Source organism: Lissotriton vulgaris, chromosome 7 (genome assembly GCF_964263255.1).
Source record: "Lissotriton vulgaris chromosome 7, aLisVul1.2, whole genome shotgun sequence".
Taxonomy (NCBI): domain Eukaryota; kingdom Metazoa; phylum Chordata; class Amphibia; order Caudata; family Salamandridae; genus Lissotriton; species Lissotriton vulgaris.
The window spans coordinates 1,515,643,307-1,515,669,360 of record NC_141695.1 but is presented as its reverse complement, the minus strand read 5'-3'; the positions used below and the strand labels follow the sequence as shown (position 1 = coordinate 1,515,669,360).

Here is a 26,054-nt window from a genome sequence, read left to right as displayed (position 1 = left end):
TATATTTTTTTCGATACCCTTTTTCAGGCACTTTTAAACCTTTCACTGTAAACAAGAGCACGCCCTCCAAACACAAAACCTGCTCCGCAGTCTTTCTGGCGTCGTAGCACACCACAGAGGCATTCGGCCTCTGTCGGTGGGGCCCGATGATGAAGCATGACACTGACTAGGTCAGTGTGTGAGGGCTTTCTTTATCACCCAAATCGGTTGTGATAGTCGAATCTTGTGTTAACTCCATGAACTGTGGTCTGTAAAGTTTGCGTTTAGATTGATCAATAGCCTGATCTGACCTCTCTTTTCTTGTTTTTGCATAATTAACCGGGGACTAAGAGAGTGTCCTCATTCTCCCTACCTCTCCTTTTGTTGTTGAATACGGTTCACTTTAAACAAACTTTTAGAGAGGACACACCTTATCGTGACTCTCAATCAATCATTTAGTCTATCACATTTCACATCTATCAGTTCTCCTGCTTTATTTCTTTAATCTTTACTTTCCTGTGTTTGCTACTTCTCTCATTCCTTTCTCTATTACTTAATTATTCTACTCCTTCCAATATTTTTTTCACTGCCTCTCTTTTCATACTTTTTCATTATTATTCACTAATTCTGTCTCTATTAATGTTACTGTTTCTGAATAATTTCCAAACATTTTTAAAACAAGAACAGTAAGTATAAGGATAGGAAACAGACATTTATGTTACAAGAAAGACAGCTATAGGAAGTAAACAAAAGATACTGTTACTCGCAATCCACTGCTGATGATGTCACTGACTATGTCAAAAATTATGTAATATATGACATGATTAGAAGTGAATTGCGGGTAACAGTATGTTTTTTTTACTCCCTATAGTTGTCTTTTTTGTAACATAACTGTCTGTTTCCTAATACTTACTGTTCTTTTTTTTAAAAATTTTTTTTGGTTCGCTCATAGTTCGCGTACCGGAGTGCGAACTAGGAGCGAACTAAAAGAAATAGAGCTTGGCAGAGTTCAAAGACTTCTACCAATTTTTTTTTATAATGGGAAGGTAGTTCTGAAAAGAACTTTTTTTTGGCTTTTTGTTATTTTAATTTTTTTTTATTATTTTTCTGAACATTTATTATATTTTTTTGATTTTTTCAGAACATTTTGTTTTTTTTTAATTTTTGGGGGAGGGGGGAAACAAAAATGATTCATCGAAGAGGGCTCAACAGGAGCAACAAAAAAAAGAAGAATTTATTTTTGGGGGCGTTTTGGACATGCATGATTTTTGATTGCTCTCATTATGAGAGTTATGCTACTTTCTCGGTAGCATAATATTTGATTGCACCACACGCACATTTGTTTCACTTCCCCCATGTCCATTTGAATATTCGGGATCAACTCCCTTGCTTCTGGTCCCGAAACTTCTGGCACGACCGATCTTCTGGCTATTGCTGGGGAATTTTGTTGTTCGTCCCGAAGCTGAGCAGCACTATAGTTATTTGGGTGCCACCTGCTCATGTGCCTGTGCATAGTGAAATTCCCAAAACTATATTTTTTGTCCGTCCCTCTCGAAAGGCGATCATCACAGATACGGCAGAAGACATATCTGGTGTTCACTTTCTTTTGTCCTGGTGGAATTTTAAAAAATTGCCAGATGAAATTTTCCTTCCTGTTGTACCTCCTGGGCTCCTCTGGCAAATATTCAGGTTCTTCCTCCTCTTCCTGATCTTCCTCTTCTGGAAAGATTGGTTGAGTAGGTGGTCCTTTTTTTCCATGAGGAGGTGGAGGTGGTGGTGGAGGAACACTACCAGAAGCAATAACTGAAGCCATTTCTCTGGAATGTAAAACGGTCTTTCTCTCACCAAGATGAAAGTCAGAGTGAGGAAAGAAGGAGGGGTTTTCATCATTTGGGAAAAGCCAAAGTTCTAAACCAATGAAAAGTGTTAATTTTAGATCACATGACCTAGTATTACATCATTAGGAAACCAAAAGTGAAATGAACTAATGAAAAGTGTTATTATCGAGTCACATGACCTGCTGTCTTTACGTTTCGCGCTTTGCGCCGCTATCCAATCCGCTTACGGGTCCGCTAACTTGGCGCGTCGGATAACGTATTACGCGACAACGCAAAACGTCATGATAACGTAACAGTTACGCTTAAGGAACGATTACCGGTTCGCGCACCAAGTCGCGGCTTTGAATTCAGCTAAAGGGAAGCTGACCGGTTCGCGGACTAGGAGCGGAACAACATTTTTTTTTAAAAAAAATGTATAAAAAACATGTACAATATATTTTATGATTTAAAGAAGAATACATTTTAAAGATACAAATATTAGCTTTCAAAAAACCATTGAAATTCAATGAAAAAACCATAGGTTATAGTCCATATATAGTTAGGAATTAGCATTTACAAAACCTTATTTTACTCGCATAAAACCATTGAAATTCCATATATAGTTAGATGCGCTAACTATATATCGCGCACCCGCAATCCACTGCTGATGATGTCACATATTACATCATTCATGACATGGTCAGTGACATCACTGATGACATCACTGATGACATCTCAAATGACATCACTGAAGACATCACTGATGACATCTCATTTGACATTACTGATGACATCACTGATGACATCTCAAATGACATCACTGATGACATCACTGATGACATCTCATTTGACATTACTGATTACATCACTGATGATATAATTTATGTGATAATACATCTTCAGACTCTAATATAACCTTAGATACACTCAGTGTAAACAGGCACTCACAGACTGTCACACATCCATAGAGTTACCCACACACCTAGTCAGTCATGCAAAGGATCAATCACACCTCCATTTCCTCAACTATACAGTTATACACACCTTAATTATTCAAACATATACTAACATATATTTACTCTCTTATACAATCCTTGATACAAGTTCACAATGATTCATACAGCCACTCACACATTCACTGGCTCTTATGTTCAGTTATTTATATATGTCAACTCTCACATGGAGTGTGTTTTACATATGTACTTACTTTGACATGTAGAACTGAGATATCCATTCACTCACCAATATAGTCATGCACACAGTCAACTGTCCATACAGCTGTTTCTACATGCACTTTTGAACCCATACACCTAGGGAATCAACTGCTCACACATTTATGCACAGAGTTATACACCTCCCAGCCACCCACACACATACTCAGTCTCCCATACAAATACTTGGGCAACCATTCAATAACCCATATAGTTACTGATATAGCTACTGATTTAAACATGCAGCAGTTTACAAAAGAACATAAATAATGATTGCCAAATTAAGACACTTTAATGACTAACCCATGCACTCAGTGAGACACATTTAATCATTCTCTCATACAGTCAGTCATGCACCTACTAAATCCTTCTTCCAGACACTTATACATCCACTCATTCTTCAATATGTAAGACATATTTTAACTTTACAGAAACATACAGTCACTGGATGTTGTCGTCAGTGATGTCATCAGTGATGTCACTGACCATGTCATGAATGATGTAATATGTGACATCATCAGCAGTGGATTGCGGGTGCGCGATATATAGTTAGCGCATCTAACTATATATGGAATTTCAATGGTTTTATGCGAGTAAAATAAGGTTTTGTAAATGCTAATTCCTAACTATATATGGACTATAACCTATGGTTTTTTCATTGAATATATATATATATATATCTAGTCACTTTGTCCGACGCCTGCACGTCTCAATCCTTGTGCTTTCCAAAAATGACGAACAAGTCAAACCCAATCCTGGTGCAAAATTTCAGTGCTTTATTTTCTCAATAGAATTACCACCCAGGAAGCCCGCATGACGCGTTTCACCTCTAGCCAGAGGCTTGATCACATGATGTGCTGCTGAAACTGATAAGGGTACTATATATATATATATGTATATATATATATTGATATACACTCACAACCTACTGGCGGTCTCTGATGCAGATACATAGATGATATTCTGGTTATCCAGTAGAGACCAGTAGCTATGGTACCCGCATTTGTAATATGGATTATCAGTCTGGACCCTCAGCTCAAGTTCACATTGACCACTTCGGAAGAATGCATCTCACACCTCATTATGGAAATTAACATTGTGAATGGAAGGATGACTACAAAAACCTACAATGTCAAACTTAGTGACAAAATGAAGCCATTCTGGGTCCACCAACTTATCCCTTATGCCATTAATATTCCAGCTAATGACTCTCCGCGAAAGTCCAAACTCACTAATGGGTGTAGTCTCAATGGCCAATTTACTAGTACTCTGCTCAGCCAAGCTAAGAGACCTATAGTTGGGACCACAGGCGGGAATGCCCTGGAGTCAGTCATTTTGGTCCAGGTCAGGCAAGGGGCAAAATCTATTAGCAGTAGAGATAGCCTGTTGTCCAGGAGGATAATATTTTATGCTGCCCCTCATTGAAAGATTAGGCGGTAGGCATTGATTAAAAAAACATGTGGGACAATATTAATATCTGTAACCATATTAGGCAATGAATCAGAATGTTGGATTAATCGCTTAGTCTAAACAGGAGACCTACAGTTGATTACAACACACCTCTAAGGTTTTGGACATGGGTCCAATCCACCCAACCCACCTAACAAATAGAATATCATCATAGTCCTAGCAGTTAAAATGTGTATTTTTTGCTAACCAATGACAAACTTTGTTTTTTAGTTGAACATTAGATTCTATAGTATTAGCACTAGTACATGGTACCCCTGTACAAATTGCTACATAAGGACAGCATTCAGGAGGTATATTCAGACAGGGAGATCCTGCTACTTGTTCCTCTCCCCCTCCTCGCACTCCTGCCCCTATCTCCAATCGATGTTAACCTCCACAAGAACACATTACACCTCCCGTTATATTCCTTGGAGGTTGCAATACGGGAGGTACCAGCTGTTGGGAGATCTTCTGGGGTAGCTTAGTACACAAATATCCGAAGCTTCGAGGACTAGGCATTGAGACAAAGTCTCTCTACCAATTGGAGCATTCGCACCCAAACACTTGGGTCCCATAGGATACAAGAAAATTAATTGAATCCTTAATAGGCTCGATCCCTTTTGGCAGCTCTGTAACAGCTGACTCCAGTGCAGAAATTCTTTCAATCAGGGAGGCAATACTTTTCAAAATGGTGTCTTTAATTTTGCCAAGCACCATGGTCCAGTCTATATTTACGTTGCTTGTTAGCTCTTGGTTAGCAGTGCTATCCTGATTTATTGGTGGATAAGAGGAACCTTTAGGGCTCTTGGTTGTTCCAATGTGTTTTGCTTGGCACTTCCTTTTAGGTAAGGGTGAGCAAATGCTATTGTTAGGAGTTTCCAATGCAACTCTGTCCTGGGGGCATTTCACTAGCGAAACGTTGGAAAGGTTTTGATTTGTCTCCTCACCTGGCTGGACTTGAGGGGCATTCTGTAGATCATGCATTAAAGTGGCCCCCAGCATAATGCCAAACCCCCCTGCTACATCCAATATTAGCCAAAGGAAAGTCCAAAGTAGGGCTGTTTGTGAATTTGATGGTAGTATCTTTGGATCATGGAACTTTATACTTCCCATTTTTGTACTTTCACGGCTTCAAGCCCAATAGTCAGAGATCAGACTCAGTAAAACCACAAAAATATCCGCCAATGTTGGAAGGAAAGGTACGAATTAATAAACTGTTATATGGGGACTTACCCACCATGAGGGCCTGCTGGTTCCTCAATGTATGATGGGGGACCCAGCACAGACTCCTCCACGGGGATGACGGGCCCGCTCTTGGCCCAGACTTCGCCCAGGCTACTCCCAGGCGCGTCCCGCGCTGCAGAGACACCTCTCAACTATTGATGGTGCTCCCTCACCCGTTGATGACATTGGGGCCTCTGGGCTAAGCGGAGGGCAGCAGGGCAGAAAAAACGTCAGTGAATCGAACGTCCCCATATTTCCTACATTATGTTTAAGTAAAACCCAGAACATTCAAATTCACGCTGGTTGTAAATTATCTCTCCCAGTTTGTTATTCTCATTTGAAATGCTAGGAGACGTTGCCATCTAATATATTTGGGACAGACAAAAAGTACAGCGATATGGGCACTGTACCTTTTATCCTTATAGACAAAATCCCAACGGGATTCGGTGATTTATCCACTGTCCAGAGACACTTGAAAATCCCTATGCAGAAGCTCATGACAGGATGGGAACATTTCATTTTGACTACCAATATTTAATTATATGTATTTTATTAAGGAGTATGTCATGCTTGCAATCAAGGAAACATGGTAGATGGCCTACTGAATATATCTGGTTTTGCTGTTCTTAACTTTGTTAGTCGTGACCCTAAAGAGCAAGCACCATAGTCACACCATAGTCAAAATGTGATTGTTGCAATAGATATTAGCTTATGGTCACAAGTACCATGTTTGACATTCGTCTACTAAAATCATGCCCATTCAAATCTCTGTAGGGTGAAAAAATCCACAGGGATTCAAGGCTTCATTTCCTAAGTAGGTGTTATAAATCAGGGAGGAAATATGACAAAGCCTTTATTGCAGAAGAGTCTAGACAAGAATGTGCTATTTTGCCTACTCTGTACTAGCGGTTTCAATACCAAGAAGTTAGGCAATTATGACCCTAGGCCTTTATCTCCCAACAATGATTTAAGATGGGCCTTTCTAGACATTTTATTGCCCAGTACGTACTGACCAAACAGACAAGGTACTACTACAATTTATAGACAAATTCGACTTACTATTAATCAGTGTCATATATTTTTAGATAAACCTGCTCAATTTTATTGTGGAGCATCTTAATTTTGTATTAGACGTCTTCAACCTTTTCCAACAACTGGCTTATGCTCAATATTATATCATGAGTTCAAAGAGGCCACGTTATGCAGACATTAGCTCTCAGTCTTGATCATGTGTTTGGTTTGTTGTCAAACCATAAACAAATCATAAATACACCTATGGGTACATATATAAAATGAAAGTTAGGGCAAATACTGCCTTCATTAATAATTCATGTTTTCACAGTTCATAATATTAATTCCTGAAGATTGCAGTTGATTCTCTATAATCATGACAACATTATTTCAAAATCACTAGCACACACTGTTTACTGCATATTTAGTAACTTTTCTCTTAATGAAGGGCATTTGGTTAACGTATACTCCTACGTCTCTTGTTTATAAACTTTTTTTATTGTAATTGATACGAAAGTAAGGCACGATATGGCAGACAATATGATTACAATAAAGTGGAGCAATGTCCTCTCCCACTCTAGAACCATTGCAATAACTGCTAAATTTGCTCAATTACATGAAATAAATAGTGGATAAGGAACAGTATAAACAACCAAAAAAAAACATAACTGTGACCAGCTGCAGCAGGTAAGTATATCAACATACTATCCAGGTTCAGCCATTAATCTAGCATCCCAAATTCTCAGCAGGGGAGGTCTCTGGCCCTAGGTTCTGAGAGATAGCTGTGGAGCAGTCCGCCAGCAGGCCCACCTCCACCAGACTATCACGCATGTCCTCCCGTAGTTCCAAGTCTCGTTCAGCATTATTGTCCATGTGTACTGCCCGTAGTCTTCTCCCCAAGTTAAACAAATAATCTCTTGAACAATACTATATGTAGAATCACCTAGACCACTACTAGATTGAGATGTATCTATGACCTACCAGACAACCACACTGGTATTTCTTCCAGCCCACCCAACAAAATAAAATCATGTACTAACTTATTCAATTGGAAAATTACAAAACATGTTTGATTTAATTATTGTTATCACAATGTACAAAGCATTCCTATAACACAGTTAAAATCTCATGCAAATATCTCAAACAAGTCATATAAAACAATTAATATATTAATCACAATATCACACAGAACATAAATCACAATAAAAACCACCATGGACCGTTAACTCTGTAAATATGTGATATATACATATTCGCTAGTCGCTAATCGCTAGTAAAATGTAATCCTGAGCAAATCTACTATTTGTACATATATATATATATATAGAGAGAGATAACTCTAACCACTAGTATATGTAGTAGACCCTTGTACTCACTACCATTCCTATGTGATTCTGTGATTCTTAGAGTTTATCCATTTGTATCACTTCCTTGAGTGACTTTACAACTTGTACATTTGCAATTCGTTCTCTGTTTATATCTCTTCCCTGAGTGGCTTTACAACTTGTACATTTGCAATTTTTCTCTGTTCATATCGCTTCCTTGAGTGACTTTACAACTTGTACATTTGCAATTTTTTCTGTTTGTATCTTTTATGTAACTCATGTAATTCTAAATCCTTATGTATCGGAACTTGTTCTTTTGTACAGCGCTCTGACACCTTCGGGTAATGTTCGCGCTATATAAAATTGCATTACATAAATTAAAAAATAACGTTTTTAGACAATATACTCTGTCATTCAATACAACATATCCTATGGGAGGATTATTGAACACCCGGCCTGCGTGCACTCCTTATCTTGCAAATACAGGACCGAGTTGACTCTGGGATTATGTTAATCAATATGCGTCGACCCGTTTCGATGGTTTGAATTATTATTCCATCTTTATCCAGACCGTAGATTGAATTTTCTCAGTGGTCGTTTCTGATTTCTATGTCCTGTATAGAGCAAACATGTATAGAAAAATATATTTATATTCATCTAATACATAATATCTACCCTGTCGTGATTTAAAAACACATCCTGTACATTGTCACTTCACTGCAATGGTGCCCCTTTTCTCCCCCCCAATTACATTGAAGATGCACATAACCTTACATCAAACATTTATCAAAACTCCCCTTTCATGAGTGTGTTTTAAGCATTACACAATATGCAAGGTAATTAATCTTATCATTTACATTCCACTGTTCACACATCTAGATAAAAAAAAACCATATGTCCAACCCATTGTACATCCCGATCATCCTCCCCAAGCATTGCATGCCAAAGTTTCCTGGAAGTTTTAACTTTCTTAAAACTCTCCCAGTTTTTGATCCCACTAAAGCTGGTCACTCTAAACCCTATTGGCTCTTTTCCCCTTTCATTTCTACTCTATTTCGATGGTAACTGAGAGTTGGTTCAATTACCTTTTACGAAAGGAGAGTCCAACCAAACTTTGCAATATTATAATATCAGATTTCTCAGTCACTTGAGTCTGCTTCTATTTAAAACCGCAGTCTAAATCTACATCAGCCTCTATTTAAGTTAATATCTCTTATAATCAATTTGTGTTTAGTTTGGGTAGGATCTACCTCAAGGATATAAGGAACGCGGAATTAAGGTACGTTAACACAATAATGGTGATTTAGGTTTAGGGATAGAGTTAAGTCTGGCCACCAAGTAAATATTATATTTTCGTTCATAGGTGCATGCAAACGGCAACACTGTGTACAAGTCAAATTTGAGATGTTGAGCATATGTGACTCTGTGGGATATATACAAATAACCTGACCAAAGTGAGATCCTGAGAGAGCGGTACCTCTTGTCAGTTGCACAACGGATGCAAGGCATGCGGCTCCTGTCCCCGACTGACGTCAGTTACTGATCCGCACCTCGTGTGCCTCTTTTGCCTGGAGCACGACAACGACCTCAAGTCGAGCTCCGACTGCCAGTCAATGGTACCGAGGGCTTTGCGGGAGCGGTCCCGAAAGCTGCTTGAGCACCGGTGGTCGGCTCCACGCCGTTTGAGTTCCCGGTCGCGAGGGAGGTCGAGGGACCGGTCGCGGAGCCATCACCACTCGTCCAAATCATCGAAGTCTTCGCACCCGGGGTCGGGTAAGTCGAAGCACAAAAAGAAGTCGAAGAAGCATCGTCGCTTTTTGACTTCTCCCTGTCGTCGGCTGACGCGATGAGGGATGCGGGAGGTGCCCCTCCCCCTGCTCCGTGCGCTTAGCCCGAAAATTCGACTCCAGGCTTCCCTCCCTCTCTGGGACCCGGATTAACTCCCGCCCAGCTTCGATAGTTTTACAAAGCAATGCATGTCATCTTTGGGCGGCCTGAACCTGTCGGCATGTCTTTGGGCCCCGCTGACTCTGTTGGGGGGGCCTATGCCTTCTCCGTATTTGCTCCAGCCATGGCACCGCAGGCTCCCCTTGGATCTAGGCCTGGATCCGGATCGGTGCCAGTTAACCTTATTACACTTCCATCGGCGCCGCTTCCTCTGGCACCGAAACCGACACCGGTCGTGTCCCCGGCCAGCTTCGACCCCAGCCTCCATCCTGATGTGGACCCGGAGCCGGACCAGCGTCGTCCGATGCCGGATCTGGCGCCAAGTCGGGTTTTTCTGCCCCTGTTCACTTCTGGGGTCCCTTTTTGGCCAGTTTGGCAACCTGAGGATGAGGAGGAAGACCGGAAGGGGTCAGGTGACCCTTTAACTGATCAGATGGGATCTGAGGAGGACTGGAGAGAGGAACTGGGGGATGCCAGTGGTCTTGACACATCTCCTGACCGTGGCATGTTGTCTCCTCCTACCGTGGCTACAAAGGAGGGAGAGTCGTATACAGTGGTGTTGGCCTAGGGTGGCCGAGGCCCTCAACCTTCCTACAGTGGCAGTCAGAACTAACCTCCTGACAGAGGTGCATCAGCCGGCAGCAAGCTCTTCAGAGCCCCTGCTGCCGTTTATTGTGGCCCTTACTGACGTGCTTTTGGGCACATGGTCCAGGCCCAACACATGGGCGCACGTGGATAGGATGATTTCCCGATGCCTCCGGGCGATCCCACTTTCCTCTCCCTACAACCCACCCCAGAGAGCATGGTGGTTCAAGCCTCCACTTCCAAGAGCGCACTCCCTTCCTCCCCACCGGAAAGGGAATACAAGAAGCTGGACCATCTTCGGAAGAAAATGTTCTCTTCCGCTAGCTTGGGACTGCGGTCAGTAAACACTGCATGTCTGTGTGGGATACGTTTGTGCAGGTGCTGCCTCAGTGTCCGGAGGAGGCCCGGACAGTGCTCTCCCTGATTGTTGCCGCCAGGAGGGATGCGGCTAAGTTTACCATCCGCTGTGGGCTGGATACCGCCGACTCTCTAGGCAGGACAATTTCCACGTCTGTAGCCCTTCGTTGCTTTGCCTGGATGAGATCGACCGGCTTTTCGGGGGATGTCTAGAACACCTTGATGGACATGCCCTTTGATGTCCGTCGCCTTTTTGGCGACAAAGCAAACAACGCTCTAGAGCGTTTCAATGACTCACAGGCTAGGGCCAAGTCCTGAGCCTCTCCAGCCAGCCAGCTCAGTCAGCTTTTTGCCCCTTTCGTGGCTATAGAAGGTGTGCCCCACTACGTTCCGCCCAGAGCCACAAGCCAAAGCAAGTTTCCCGAACCTTCGGGCCGCCGGGGACGTGGGAACCGACACTGTGGATCAGGAGGTGCAGGCGGGCCAGTCCACCAACCCCCCCTCTGCAGCAACCCTCCTAGTCTGACCTTTCGGGCCATCAAACGCCAATGGGTGGCAGGATTCACCATCACCTCCCCCACTGGCGCACCATCACGTCGAACAGGAGGGGTTTGCAAATAGTCCGAAGGCGCTACTCCCTCCCCTTCGAGCCTACCCCTCCAGCCATTCCACCTCAATACAACTGCATGTCGAAGGATCACCTGGCACTTCTCCAACAGGAAGTTTTGGTTCTCTTGGCCAAGGGAGCCATCAAGTGCTAAACTGCCCCAGAAGTAGGTTGTGGTTGCCATTCCTACTACTTTCTGATTCCCAAGAAGCACAAGGGCCTGCATCCTATCTTGGACCTCGGGAACATAAACCGCTTCCTCTGGAAGGAGAAGTTCAAGATGTTGACGCTCACTCAGGTCTTGTCTGCTCTCAACCCTGGAGTCTGGATGGTAGTGTTGGACTTTCAGGACGCTTATTTTCACATCCCGTCCTGCCGGCCCTTACCGTTACCTGCAGTTCACAGTAGGCCACAAGCATTTCCAGTTTACCGTGCTCCCCTTTGGCCTTACCAGTGCCCCTCTGGTGTTCATGAAAGTGATGGCGGTGGTCGCAGCGCATCTGCGCAGATCAGGGGTTCCAGTCTTGCCCTATCTCGACAACTGGCTGTTGAAGGCGGGCTCGCCCCAGGCAGTCATCTCCAACCTCCAGACTACAGCAGACCTCCTGCATTTGCTGGGGTTCTCCATCAATGTGCCGAAGTCACACCTGATTCCTTCTCGGAAGCTCCTCTTCATTGGAGGGGTTCTGGATACAATACAGTTTTGGGTTTATCATCCCGAACCGTGAGTCTGGGATATTCGGGCTATGATTCTGATCTTTCAGCCTCTATCCAGGGTTTTGGTTCAAATGACTCGGAGGCTGCTGGCCCTCATGGCCTCCTGCATCCTGCTGGTCAATCATGCCAGGTGGCATATGCAGGCTCTGCAGTGGGACCTGAAGTTCCAGTGGGCGCAGCATCAGGGTAATCTGTCCAATTGCATCCAGATCTCGGAGGGCACTGCTCGACAGTTGCAGTGGTGGCTCACGAACCAGGATTGGGACAACACAGATCCCTCTCACTTCCCCACCCAGAGCACACGGTGGTGACGGATGCATCCCTTCTGGGATGGGGCGGCCACATGGGAGAGACGGAGATAAGAGGCCTCTGGTCTCCGGAGAAGTCCGGGCTCCACATTAACCTTCTGGAGCTTCGGGCGATTCGTCTTGCACTCAAGGCATTCCTTCCTTCTGTCTGGGAAAAAGTAGTGCAGGTGTTCACGGACAACACCACCGCCATGTGGTACTGTAACAAACAAGGCGGGTGGGGTCGTGGACCCTATGCCAGGGGGCCCTTCATCTCTGGATATGGCTGGAACATCAGGGCATATACCTGGTGGTTCAACACCTGGCTGGTTCCCTGAGCACCAGGGCGAACTAACTCAGCCGTTGATGCATCATGGATCACGAATGCCATCTTCACTCGGAGATGGTGCAAGGTCTCTTTCAACAGTGGGGAGAGCCTTGGATGGATCTATTCGCCATTGAAGAGAACGCGCATTGTCAGCAATTCTGCTCATTGGAATTTCCAAGGCGCCACTTGCTAGGCGGCGCTTTTCGACGCGAGTGGAGTTGCAGTCTGTTGTACGCCTTTTCGCCTATACCACTTCTGCCCAAAGTGCTGAAGAAGATCAGGCTCAACCAGGCCCAAATCATTCTTGTGGCTCCGGATTGGGCATGAAGAATCTGGTATCCTGAGCTGCTCAACATGGCCATCGATCCTCCAATCAGACTGCCTGTTTGGGAGGATATTCTGTTGCAGCAGTAGGGGACGGTCCTCCACCCGAACCTGTCCAGCCTCTACCTCCTTGTGTGGAGATTGAGCGGCGGCAGTTGAAATCTTTCGACCTGCCTCCCGAAATTGGCGATGTAATCTTGGCAGCCAGGCATCCCTCCACTAAGACGGTATACGCCTGCCGGTGGAACAAGTTTGTGGCATAGTGCACAGCAAAGACTGTGGATCCCTTTTCTGCCCCTCTTTCTAAAGTTTTCTTGTTCTTTCTTTAGCCCAGCAGAGCTCTGCTCTGGGTACTATCAAAGGCTATCTTTCGGCCACCTCCGCCTTCCTTCGGCTTCCCGATCAGCCTTCTCTTTTCAAGTCCCCGGTTCTTAATCATTTTTAAAAGGCATAACTCATCTCTTTCCTCATATTCCATTCATTATGCCTCAGTGGGACTTGAATCTCATTTTAACCTATTTAATGTGTGCTCCCTTTGAGCCGCTTCACAACTGTCCTTTGAGACTCTTAACTCTTAAGACTGCATTCATGGTGCCATCACTTCTGCCAGAAGAGTGAGTGAGCTCCAGGCTCTTTCCTCCAAGCTTCCTTTCCTGTCTGTCCATCCGGACAAGGTGGTTCTCAGGACCCGTCCATCCTTCCTTCCTAAGGTTGTCACTGCCTTTCACATCGGGCAGACCATAACTTTGCCCACCTTCTTTCCGCCTTCGCATTTTTCGAAAGAGGAAGAGAGGCTCCTTTGTCTGGACCCAAAACGTGCGCTGTCTTTAGTTCTGGATCGCACAAAACAGTTCCGGGTGGATGACCAACTCTTTGTTGGCTACGTGGGCGCCAAGAAAGGTCGGGCCATACACAAACTATTTCTCGATGGGTTGTTTTGTGTATTAAAACATGCTATTTTTTGGCTAAAAAGGAGCCTCCAATGGGGCTATGCGCCCATTCCACCAGGGCGATGGCAACCAATACTGCCTTGGAAGAGGAGTTCCTCTACATGACATCTGTCAGGCAGCTACGTGGGCATCACTGCACACGTTTATGAAACACTCCTGTCTGGACAGCCAAGTCTGGAGAGACAGTTTTTTGGCTGTTCTGTTCTCCAGGACTTTCTGGTGTGATCTTGGTTCGCAGACCCACCACCGGGTTTGGTATTGCTGGGGTATCTATTCTAAGGTAAGGAATCTATAACTTATGTGTTTCTTTCAGATGAACAAGTTACTTACCTTCGGTGACAATTTATCTGTAAGAAACATTAGTTAGTTATAGCTTCCTTACCACCCTCCTCCATCCTCACCATTCTGCGAACTGATTTGTAGGGTTAAGGATATCTTTTCAGGGCTCTAGTTTTGTGCACAAGTAGTCAGTGTCTTGCATGGCTCTGCGTTTCTAGCGCGGAAAGTCATGTACAGAACTGACGTCAGCGCGCCAGGGCGGAGTCTAAGTAGCTACCGCTACGTCATCCTGGTGACCATGACGTGCAGAGGTACTGCTGACGAAAAAACTTTCCGGATCCAGTCTGACACCTGGAAGGAATTCTAAGGTAAGGAATTTATAATTAACTAATGTTTCTTACAGATATATTGTCACCAAAGGTAAGTAACTTGTTTGTTGGGTTTATAGGGGATAAGGCTGGGGGAGTGTTTTAAAAATAACATTTTAAATATTTTTTAAAATGTTAAATATTATTGAAATCTTAAAAATTGTCTTGTAGGGGTGGGATGTTGGGTCTATAGAGGATAAGGGTGGGGTGATTTAAAAATAAAATGATATTTTTTTTTTTTTTAAATATTTAACTTTTTTTATTTATTAGGAATGGGATGTTGTGGTTATAGTGATAAGGGTGGGGAGTGTTTTAATCTAAACAAATTAAAATTAATTTGGATTTTAGGAGTGTGATGCTGGGGTTATAGGTGATGATGTTTATTTTTGTAAATCATTTAAAAAAAAATCAAATGAAAGTTTGGATTATGATATGTAAATGTAGGTATAATGTGTATTATTTATATGTTTCTATGTATTTTTTATGGCAATATTATATTTAAAAGTTATATCTTTGAATACTTTTATTGATTTAATATAGTTGGGTTTGGTAATATAAATGTATATATGTTTTTTGTCCAGCACCTTCCCTGACTGAATGTAGTTTGGAGTGGGAATAGTAATTTATATTTGTTTAGTGTCCAGCACCTTCCCTGACTTAATGTAGTTCAGAGTGGGAATAGTCATTTATATATGTTGGTTGTCCAGCACCTTCCCTGACTTAATGTAGTTTGGAGTGGGAATAGGAAATTATATGTGTTAGGTGTCCAGCACCTTCCCTGACTTAATGTAGTTTGGAGTGGGAATAGTAATGTATACATGTTTGGTGTCCTGCACCTTCCCTGAGTTAATGTATTTTGGAGTGGGAATAGTTAATTATATTTATGTAGTGTCCAGCACCTTCCCTGAGTTAATGTGGTTTGGAGTGGGAATAGTAATGTATACATGTTTGGTGTCCTGCACCTTCCCTGAGTTAATGTATTTTGGAGTGGGAATAGTTAATTATATTTATGTAGCGTCCAGCACCTTCCCTGAGTTAATGTGGTTTGGAGTATGAATAGTAAATTATATTTGTTTAGTGTCCAGCACCTTCCTTGACTTAATGTAGTTTGGAGTGGGACTAGTAAATGATATATGTTTAGTGTCCAGCACCCACCCTGAGTTAATACAGTTTGGAGTGGGAATAGCAAATTATATATGTTTAGTGTTTAGCACCTTCCCTGAGATAATATAGTTTGGAGTGGGAATAGTAAATTATATATGTTTAGTGTCCAGCACTCACCTTGAGTTGATACAGTTTGGAGTGGAAATAGTAAAATATATATGTTTAGTGTCCAGCACCTTCCCTGAGTTAATGTAGTTTGGAGTGGGAACAGTAAATTATATATGTATAGTGTCTACCACCTTCCCCGAGTTGATGTAGTTTGGAGTGGGAATAGTAAATTATATTGGTTTAGTGTCCAGCACCTTCCCTGACTTTTTCTAGTTTGGAGTGTTAATAGTAAATTATATGTTTACTATCTAACTCCTTCCCTGACTTTTTTAAGTTTGGAGTAGGAATAGTAAATGATATATGTTTAGTGTCCAGCGCCTGCCCTGACTTAATACAGTTTGGAGTGGGAATAGTAAATTATATATGTTTAAGGCCCAGCATCTTCCCTGACTTAATGTAGTTTGGAGTGGGAATAAAACATTATATATGTTTAGTGTCCAGCACCTTCCCTGACATAATTTAGTTGTGGAGTGGGAATAGTAAATTAAATATGTTTAGTGTTTAGCACCTTCCATGACTTAATGTAGTTTGGAGTGGAAATTGTAAATTATCCAGGTTTAGTGTCCAGCACCTTTCCTGACTTAATGTAATTTGGAGTGGGAATAGTAAATGATATATGTTTAGTGTCCAGCACCCACCCTTAGGGCCCGACTCTGATGCGGTTTGGAAAGCTTCCCAACCAAATGGGTTTGGGAATGGTTTCCAACCGAATCGAATCGGGAGAGTCCAATCGACCGAGTACGATGCATCCGGATGCTTCCAGATACGATTTGGTTGGACTCCCAATGCCTTCAATGGGAGCCTTTGTTCTGTACGAATGAATAGGCTCCCATTGAAGGAAGGAGGGGCTGAGGCAAATCGGGCACCGCACCCTGTGGCCGGCACCCCCTGGTGCCTGCCACACTGTGCATGGCTGGTAAGGGAAGTCCCTCGGGTACCCCCATAGGCCTGATTAGGAAGGCTCCAGGTGCACGGGGGTCCACTACAGGCCCTCAAAGTCTAATTCTGACTGCTAATTTGAGTCAGACGGCACAATTCGGAATGGCTGTCCAAATCCAACATCGTACTCGGTCGTTTAGAAACGCGGCCCGTAGAGACGTACAATTCTGCTCCGTACGTCTTGGTAATTCCAAATGCCGTAGGGTTTGGATTGCGATATTCCTAACGCCTAACTCGTATCATATTGGGGGGGAGGAGTTGGCCTAACGGCTAGGGTGGTCGACCTCGAATCTGGGGAACCAGGTTCGAGTATAGGCAATGACGCCGAACATCCTTGATTCTGGGCAAATCATTTAGTCTCCCCGTGCCTAGCAAAAAAAAAAATGGATGTGTCTTCATGTAAGTTGCAACTGGTGCTATGTAAAGCGCTCTGATACCCGATTCCGGTCAAGTTCGCGCTATATAAAACACTGTAAAAAAAAATACTCAGTCAGTTGGAAACCTTTCTGAGTCGTTGGAAAGATACATTCCAGATCCGATTTGGACGGAGCAAATGCTGTTAGGAGGCCTTCCTAACCGCATCAAAATCAGGCACTTAGTTGGTAGAGTTTGGAGTGGGAATAGTAAATTGTCTCTTTTTTAGTAAATTATATATGTTTAGTGTCCTGCTGTTTCCCTGAGTTGATATAGTGTAGAGAGTTGATATAGTGTAGAGTGGGAATAGTGAAATAATAGTTCTTTAATTTGTAGTAATGTTAATGGTACAAATCTATGTTTAAGTGGTAATAGTATTTTCTCAATGGGGGTCTTTATGATGGCAAAAAGATCGACAGCTATGCGGTGGCAGACCTAATGCCATCGAACCGCGATTTTCCCCCTGCCACATTGTGATGGCCGGGGATCCAGACTGCAACCCTGGCAGACAAAGACCATCTGCCACAAAACCGCCACAGGCAAACATACCGATTGTCTGGCAGAGAGGTCTGCATGCATAAAATGGTGGCGGTGCCTAGCAGGCACCATACGCCAAATTAGGATGCTGTCTTCAGCCAGCCTTTCTGTGGCGGGTAAACTGCCATTAAAAGGCTGGTGGAGATTGGCTTTGGGGTCCCGTTGCGGGCCCCCCTTGTGTCTGGGGGTGATGTTTGTGTACTTACATTTCACCAGTGGCAGGCACCGTGTGGTGCCTGCCACATAGTGCAGTGAAATGCACAACATGCATTTTGAACATCACAGCGTTAAAGTGCAAAATGCGACCGCCATGGTGGCGGTTGCATCCTAATTGGGTGTGCCGGACCATTGCGTGTATTGCGGACGGTCCCGGTCCCGGTCACCACCACGATGGCAGACGGAGTCCAGTCCATCTGCCATTGTAATCGGCCCCTATGTGTTGAAAAAAAAAATATTTGTGTGACATAAATTAAGAAAATTATTTGATTGTAAATACAGAAAACAATTATTATAGAAGTTAAATGCAACACAATATTTATATTTTATTAAAGTTATTATTTTCATTAAAAGAGTTACATAAATAATATCCATTTTTGTTTCATTAAACATTTTTAAATATTATTGCCATAAAGAGAAATAATACATTTGTTATTTATGGATACATTACATATTTAGTACATATTTCAACATAAACATATCATTTTTAAGTATAATCAGTATGAAACAATTTATATTTTTTTATAATGTAGAATTTGGTAAATATGTACTTTTTTTACAAATAAAGATGTCGTTTTTCACTAGTGTTTATAATCTTTTTATAGCACAGGGAGTCATTACGATGGCGGACGGACTACCATCCCTCTGCCATCGTGCCAGTGCTTGGGACTGCCAGCCTGGATTGCGGGGGTGTCACTCACAAGATTACGATGCGACCGCCACCAGGGTGGTCACATTGTGTATCTCTGACATTGCGGCGGGTGCTGCTGGCTGCAGCACCCGCTGCAATGTCAGAAATACTGTGTTTGTATTTCCCTGGACTACGTGGCAGGCAGAACGCTGTGCCTGCCACCTGGTGCAGGGAAATGTAGGCGGTACGTTAGGTACACCCCCAGTGCATGCCCACCATCCCAACACAAGGGGACCTGCCATGGGCCCCCAAATGCAAACCCGCCAGCCTGTGAATGGAGGCTTCACCTCCATACACCGGCTGGTGGGGAAGCAGCATCGTAATATGGCTGACGGTGCCTGCTAGGCACCACCACCATATTGTTGGTGCAGGGTGGGTCCACCATGATTGCCTGTGGCGGACCCGTGGTGGACGGACTTTGCGCCTGCCAGCACACCGCTCGCTATTATATTTGGCGGACGGAGAAGTGCTTTACGATGGCAGTGAAACCGCCACCGACAGGCTGTCGGTCGCGGTTTCACCGCCACCGTAATCAGCCCCATAGTTTTTTGGTACCAGTTATAGAATATTTATTTACTTTGTAAATATGCATTATATAATTGAATACAGTGTACATTTTTTACAATTTTCTCATTTTATGACTTTTTTACATTTCTTGCATATTTTTAAATAAATAATGTTATATTTTGTGTAATATTATTTAAGTTGTAAATATAAATAAAATGATTAAGGTAAAAGATTTTGAAAAAGAAAAATATTTGTTAACACACATTTTTTCATATTTTTAGCATTGGTAAGTTTACATATTTTATTTTAATGTATAATAATAAATATTATTTATTTTCTAATATTTATTATAGTTTAACATTTTTTAACAATAAATAAAAAACATATAGTACATTAGTAATATGAATTATAATGCTTAACAAAATATATAGTATTGCATTTGTAATGTACATTGATTTTAATGTAAAATAAAAATTTTGTTAATTTGTTTAGGTAGCTATTTTCTAAATTAAGTTGTATTTTGTAGTCTACCTGTGTTGTTTTAGGTCATTTCTGAGGGAAGAAGCTCGAGGTTGGAAGCTGCTTTGCATCAGTCAAGGTAAGATTCATTTTATTACTTTTAGGCTTAATTTAGGTGTAGTTTGAAGGTATTTAAGTACTGTATAGTGTATGTGTTGTTTGGATTTTGTGTTTTTGGTGCGGTTTAGTTAGTTGATTTGCGTTTGCGAAATGTGGTTAGTTCATTGATAGGTAGGTGTTAGGATATGTATTATATGTTTAGAAAATAGCGTTATTAGTGTCTGTTTATGTGTGTTTTTTTAATGTTATTATTGTGTATTTTTGAGGGATGGATTGTGTAATTTTTTCACAGGTTTTTGTCATTTGGAAGTTGCCGTTGGGAGAAGCATGCTTTTTTTTTGCTTTTTTTAAGGAACATTGTATTAGTTTCTAATAAAGTAATAATTATTTTGCAGTTCCTTCATTTTTCGGGTTTTCCGGGAGCGTTTCCTTTTTGTTTCCATTTTTCGGGTTTTTAATGTATTGGAGTCTACAGATATGTTGTTGCCGGATTATATTTTTTACAGTTATATTTTTCCATTTTTAGGGGGAGTTGAAAGTAAGTATTGGGATCTTTACATGTTTGGATTTATTAATGACAGTTTGGATCCAATTCTTCAACGACACAAAAGTATGTAAATTTTAATTATTTATAAGGGGGGAAATGTAATTATTGTATTCTTTATTGACATTTGTAAATATATACAATATATTTATTATGTCAAATAGCTTTTCCGAGTAAGTTAAAGTTAATTGACATAATTTTTATTTTTTATATGTTTGTAGAGAAATGTTTATGTAGGAATTTAATGCACAAATACTGTATTGCTATGTTTTTGTTGTACTGTTCAAAGTAGGGATTTAGCTATTGTTTCTAGGTATTCGAGCCCTTTAGTGTTTGGGTAGAGTCTAACAGCCTGATTCATGAAGTAAAATTGCGCCCGCAATCGCTGCGAAAATGCAATTGCGGGCGCAATTTCCGTAATCGGCATTCAACATCAAAATAGCGAATTCGCAAACACAGAATTGCGAATTCGCTATTATATTCGCAGAATCCCGGCAGGTGAGCATTAGCGAATCGGAAAATGCGAGAAACCACGGATTCTGCGAAAAAAATAGCGAATTCGCTATATAATCGCTATCGGTATTCAAGAAAAATCGCTAATAGCGAAAAACCCAAAAATCGCATTTTGTGCCGCGCAAAATAAGGACAACTCAAAGCAGGTGGTAACCATAAAAGCCATGCAAAAAAAACTTTCAAAAAACCGTTGTCCAATCACCAACAGGTTCTGGCCTGACCAATCACACATAAGGACAATCATCATCAGCAGCATTAGGAGTCCCACAATGCCAGGAATGTACATGGTGGTGAGGCGTCGAAGGCTACAGCGATTAGCACGGAGGAGACGCAGGATCCAGGACAGGATATTCCGCCAGCGGGTCACCTTGCTGGGCCAAACCAGAGAGCAGATATATGCTAAATACAGGCTGAATGGGGAAATGATAATGCAGCTAATACAGGACCTTGACCCCCTGATGCAGCACCCAACAAGCCGTACCAATGCGGTGCCTACACATGTGCAGGTATTGTGTAGCCTGCACCTCCTGGCCTCCGGGAGTTTCCAGGGGATAGTAGCGGCTGCTGGGGGGATATCCCAGCCCACCATGTCACGCTGCCTCCACACTTTTGTTGACGCCATGCTCACCCAGCTACACCGTCACATCAAATTCCCCGCCAGCCAACAGGAATTGGACATGACCAAGCTACAATTCTACAATGTAGCCCATTTTCCACATGTGCTCGGATGCATAGACTGTACCCACGTCGCCATCTGCCCACCAGCTGCCATGGAGTATATGTTCCGCAATAGAAAGTCCTACCACCCCCTCAACATCCAGATGGTCTGCAATGCTAAGACATACATCACTGACATTGTCGCACAGTACCCAGGGAGTACCCATGACTCCTTCATATTCCGGCACAGCGGCCTCCACACACGACTGGTCAGGGGAGAGTTTGGGGAAGGACACGTACTTGGTAAGTACACTTTGTTGAAAATGTCACATTGCTAAGACGTAACAGCGCAGCACAGGCAATCACCATCTGCTCCTCTCATTCAGGTGACAGTGGCTACGCCCTCCGTGAATACCTCCTGACCCCATACCTCAACCCTGCTACACCCCTGCAACGGCGCTACAATATTGCACACATACGGACAAGGAATTGCATAGAAAGGACATTTGGCCTGCTCAAGAGCAGGTTCCGCATACTGCACAAGACAGGTGGGGCCATGTATTACAGTCCTGCAGTGTGCTGCCGCATTGTGGCTGTCTGCGCAATACTACATAACATTGCAACCAAGCGCCGGATACCTGTTGACATCTCTGGCAGTGAATCTGAAGGGGACAACCGGCCACCTGCACATGCGCGCCATGCACATGGGGAGAACCCAGCAGAAGGGCACAGACGTCGCAACCACATCACAGTGAACAGTTTCTAGTACAACCTCTTCCATCACCCCACAAATCAACAATGCATGCAAAATGTAATGATGACACAACGCTAATGTGTGTAGCAAAATAAATGTATTTGTTCAATTCACAAAAAAAAATAAGGTTCCAGTACAAATAACTCCCACTAACAGTATTACAGCATACTGTTGTGTATTAGAACATGGCAGGCTTAACGTCAGCCTGTGCCAATGAAAGTCAAAAGTTCTCAAGTGCGCCTACTGCGCGTTGCGCCCAAGCGCCTCTGAGGGGCATCCTCCTCCGGGGCTTCAGGACCTGGCGTGGGCCTGGTGCTGCGGCTGTGTGGTGGGATTTGTGAGGCTGAGTGGCTGCTGACGCTGGACGCCCCCTCACTAGCATCATCACCCCCCACAGTGGATGGTATTGCTGGAGGGTGTAGTGCCATGACGGCCGTGGTGAGGTGCTCCAGGACCCTGGTCATGTCCTCACTGCACTGGACTAGTTGGTGCTGCTGTGTTAGGGAGCGCCGCGCCAACAGAGAAGTTGCATTTGCAGCAACATAATTTGCCCTGCTGTATGAGTCCAGCCGGCTCATGAGTTGACGGTGGCAGCGGCGTGCTGCACTGCACTGTGTGGACATCGCAGCGGTGTTGGCCTCCATGGCTGCAGCCATGCGGGCCATTCCCTCACCCACACCTGCCATGGCTGCAGTCATGTTGTCTAAGCGCTCCCCCACACCTGCCATGGCCGCCCTCATGCCGTCCATGTGGTCTGCAACTGTGGCCACATTGCGCCCTATCATATGGAGCTGCAGCTGAATGGCTCCTTGCTGTTGTGCCTGGCGCTGGTGTATCCGCAACATGCGTCTTTCAACGCTGAGACGCGCCAGTCCCTGTCCATTGGCCCACCTGCTTGCTGGAGTGGAGTGCTGGCGTGACCTGCCACGCCTGCCCTGCTGGCCTGAGTCTGTGGCTGGCCGCTGTGTGGCAACTGGCGCGGGCCCGGATGTTGTGGCGACAGCTGCTGGGGGTGTGACAGCTGGTGTTGCTGGTGCGCCAGATGCAGGGGGTGTGACAGCTGGTGTTGCTGGTGTGCCAGATGCAGGGGGCACAATGGTAGCTGCCCTGGCTGCGGCTCTAGGTGGTGCAGCAGTAGCAGGAGGCACAATGGTAGCTGGCCTGGCAGCGGCTGTGGGTGCTGCACCAGTCGCAGGGGGGACACTGCAGGTGGATCTGGCTGCTGGTGTTGTAGCAGCGGCAGGGGCTGGTGCCTGGGTTGGTGGTAGCACCTCCTCCTCCTGGACCTCCTCATCAATTTGCAGCCTTTCACTATCGCTGCTTTCGCCACCTGTGGGGGTAAGTGGAGGATCATTAGTTGCATGTATCTGGCAGACGTGCAGTTGCTACATGCATGCTGGGTGACATTCCCTGTATGGCTGTGGCTTTGTGTGCTTTGGGACCTGTCTGGCTGCATTGTGGTACTACAACATTGTGGCCACACTACATCTCCCACAATGCATCAGGACATTCCTTGATGTGCAACTATGGCATGCCTATGGGACATTAGGGGAGCCTATTTGGTCATGGACATTCATAGGGGGCAGGGTCGCAGTCGCATACACTTACCTTGGGTGTCTTGGGTGGTGCGGGATGAGTCGAGTCGTGTGAATCCTATACAGGCCTCCCTCTCCAGGGTGTCCTCCACCTGGTCCTCCATGGCAGTATTGGGTGGGACTGTTGGTCCACCACCTTCAGTGCCCGACGACTCTCCAAGACGCGCCGCCACCTTCTCCTTGGCACGGCCTCGGAGGTCATACCACCGTTTCTTTAACTCCTCTAGGGACCTGTCCGCCACTCCCACGGAGTTAACAGTGGAGGCAATCCCCTGCCATATCCTACGTTTCTCTTGTTCAGGGACCCTCCTGGAATCTTTTCCGAACAGTTTCTCATGGTTGGCCACCACCCCCTCTATCAAGTGTTCTAGCTCCTGCTCGGAAAATTTGAGTTTCCTTTTGCGCCCAGAGGAGCTGCTGGTGCCAGGTACAGGTTCCTCAGACATTGTAGCAAAGTTGTGGATGTGTAGTTCTCTCCTGTAATGCAGCAGCTCTCCAACTTGCTCCCTCTCAGTCAGCCTCACTGTGGAGAATGGGGGTGGGTACTGGCAGCTTCCTGGTTGTGATGTCATCACTGGGCTCGAAATGCGACTTCCCGTTTTCCCGATCTCGCGAGTTTGCGATCTCGCAAATAGCGATATCGCAAATAGCGATATCGCTATTTGCGAGTTCGCAATCCCGGCGCGGGTAGCCGAAAATAGCGATTTTTCTGCGATTATCGGTAATCGCTAATGGAATTTGCGATCGCAATTCTTCATGAATTCGGTTTTGCGATTTCTGAATAGCGATTCGCTTTTTTTCGCTATTACAGAATCGCAAATGCCGTTTTTCATGAATATGGCGGTAACTTTGTATTGTAGGTGCTCGAACATTGTTTTAGTCTGTTTAGTTAGTTTAGTACCTAGCTGTGTTACAGACTGTTCAAGTCTTAGTTGTTGGTGGCTTTGTTCCTTTTGGAAGGATGCAGTAATTTATGTAGGGTTGGTTGGGTTCTGCCTGTTGTGGCTTGGAAAGCATTATGCCATCCTTCCACTAGTTTTTGCTTCATTGTTTAGGGTACTGATATATATATTCCACCATGGTATGTGGTATTTGGGCTGTCTCTTGATCTGTGTAACCTTCCCGCCCACCCAATAGTCGAGTAGGGGACTTAGTTTTTGTTCATTTGTTTGGTAGTAGTGGCTTTCTATTAAGAGATTGTAGTCAAGTCAAGTCAAGTCATAAAATTTGTATAGCGCACTACATACCCGGAGGGTTTCAAGGCGCTTAGGAAGGGGAGGAAGATTATTTGTCAAATATCCACGTTTAAGCTGCTTTTTGAACGCTAGGTGGTTCTGGGTGAGGCGAAGGTAAGCGGGGAGTGAGTTCCATGTTTTAGCAGCTAGGTATGAGAAGGATCTGCCTCCCATGGTGGTCTTGTTGATGCGAGGTACAGCGGCGAGGGCTTGGCTGGAAGAGCGTAGTTGGCGGGATGGGGTGTAGAAGGACAGTCGAGAGTTGAGGCAATCTGGTCCGATGTCGTAGAGAGATTTGTGTGCGTGGGTAAGTAGCCGGAAAGTGATCCTCTTATTGACGGGTAGCCAGTGGAGGTCTTTAAGGTGCTGTAGTGTTTGTAGTGTTTTGTTACATCAGTTATTGGCATGTATGTCAGTGAAATACATTTTTTATTTCATACGCAAAATTGCTATCAGTTGCATATTCTACCCTGAGTGGTCGATTCCAATTCTGCAAAAAAATGCCTTCCGAATGCCAATCGTAGGCTTATCTTCTGACCGACACGTATCCAGAGCTTTTTCCAACAAACGTGCAAGTACGATACGTTTTCCAGGCAAATCGCAACCGAATCTTCATGTCCGATTTGTGCACTATGTCAGTACCTAACAGGCTCAGGAAACACGTATATCGCGTCGTACACAGGCCCAATGCAAACTAATTCCGGATACGCAAGTACAATGCGGTTTCGATATGCGACGTACAGGGTCGCGCCTCCGGCACGTCAAAGCATTCAGACGAGGCGTATGAAAGTTCCGAGTCGTGCCAGAACGCGATCAACGGGTACGAGACGGAGCAG

The 26,054-nt window shown here is 44.0% G+C and overlaps 1 protein-coding gene across 1 annotated transcript in view; it reads left to right on the top strand.

The window, feature by feature from the left end:
- LOC147705912 (inactive serine/threonine-protein kinase TEX14-like) overlaps positions 1 to 26,054 on the top strand; it is a 722,788-nt gene that overhangs the window by 202,035 nt on the left and 494,699 nt on the right. The gene's annotated exons all lie outside the window — the stretch shown is intronic.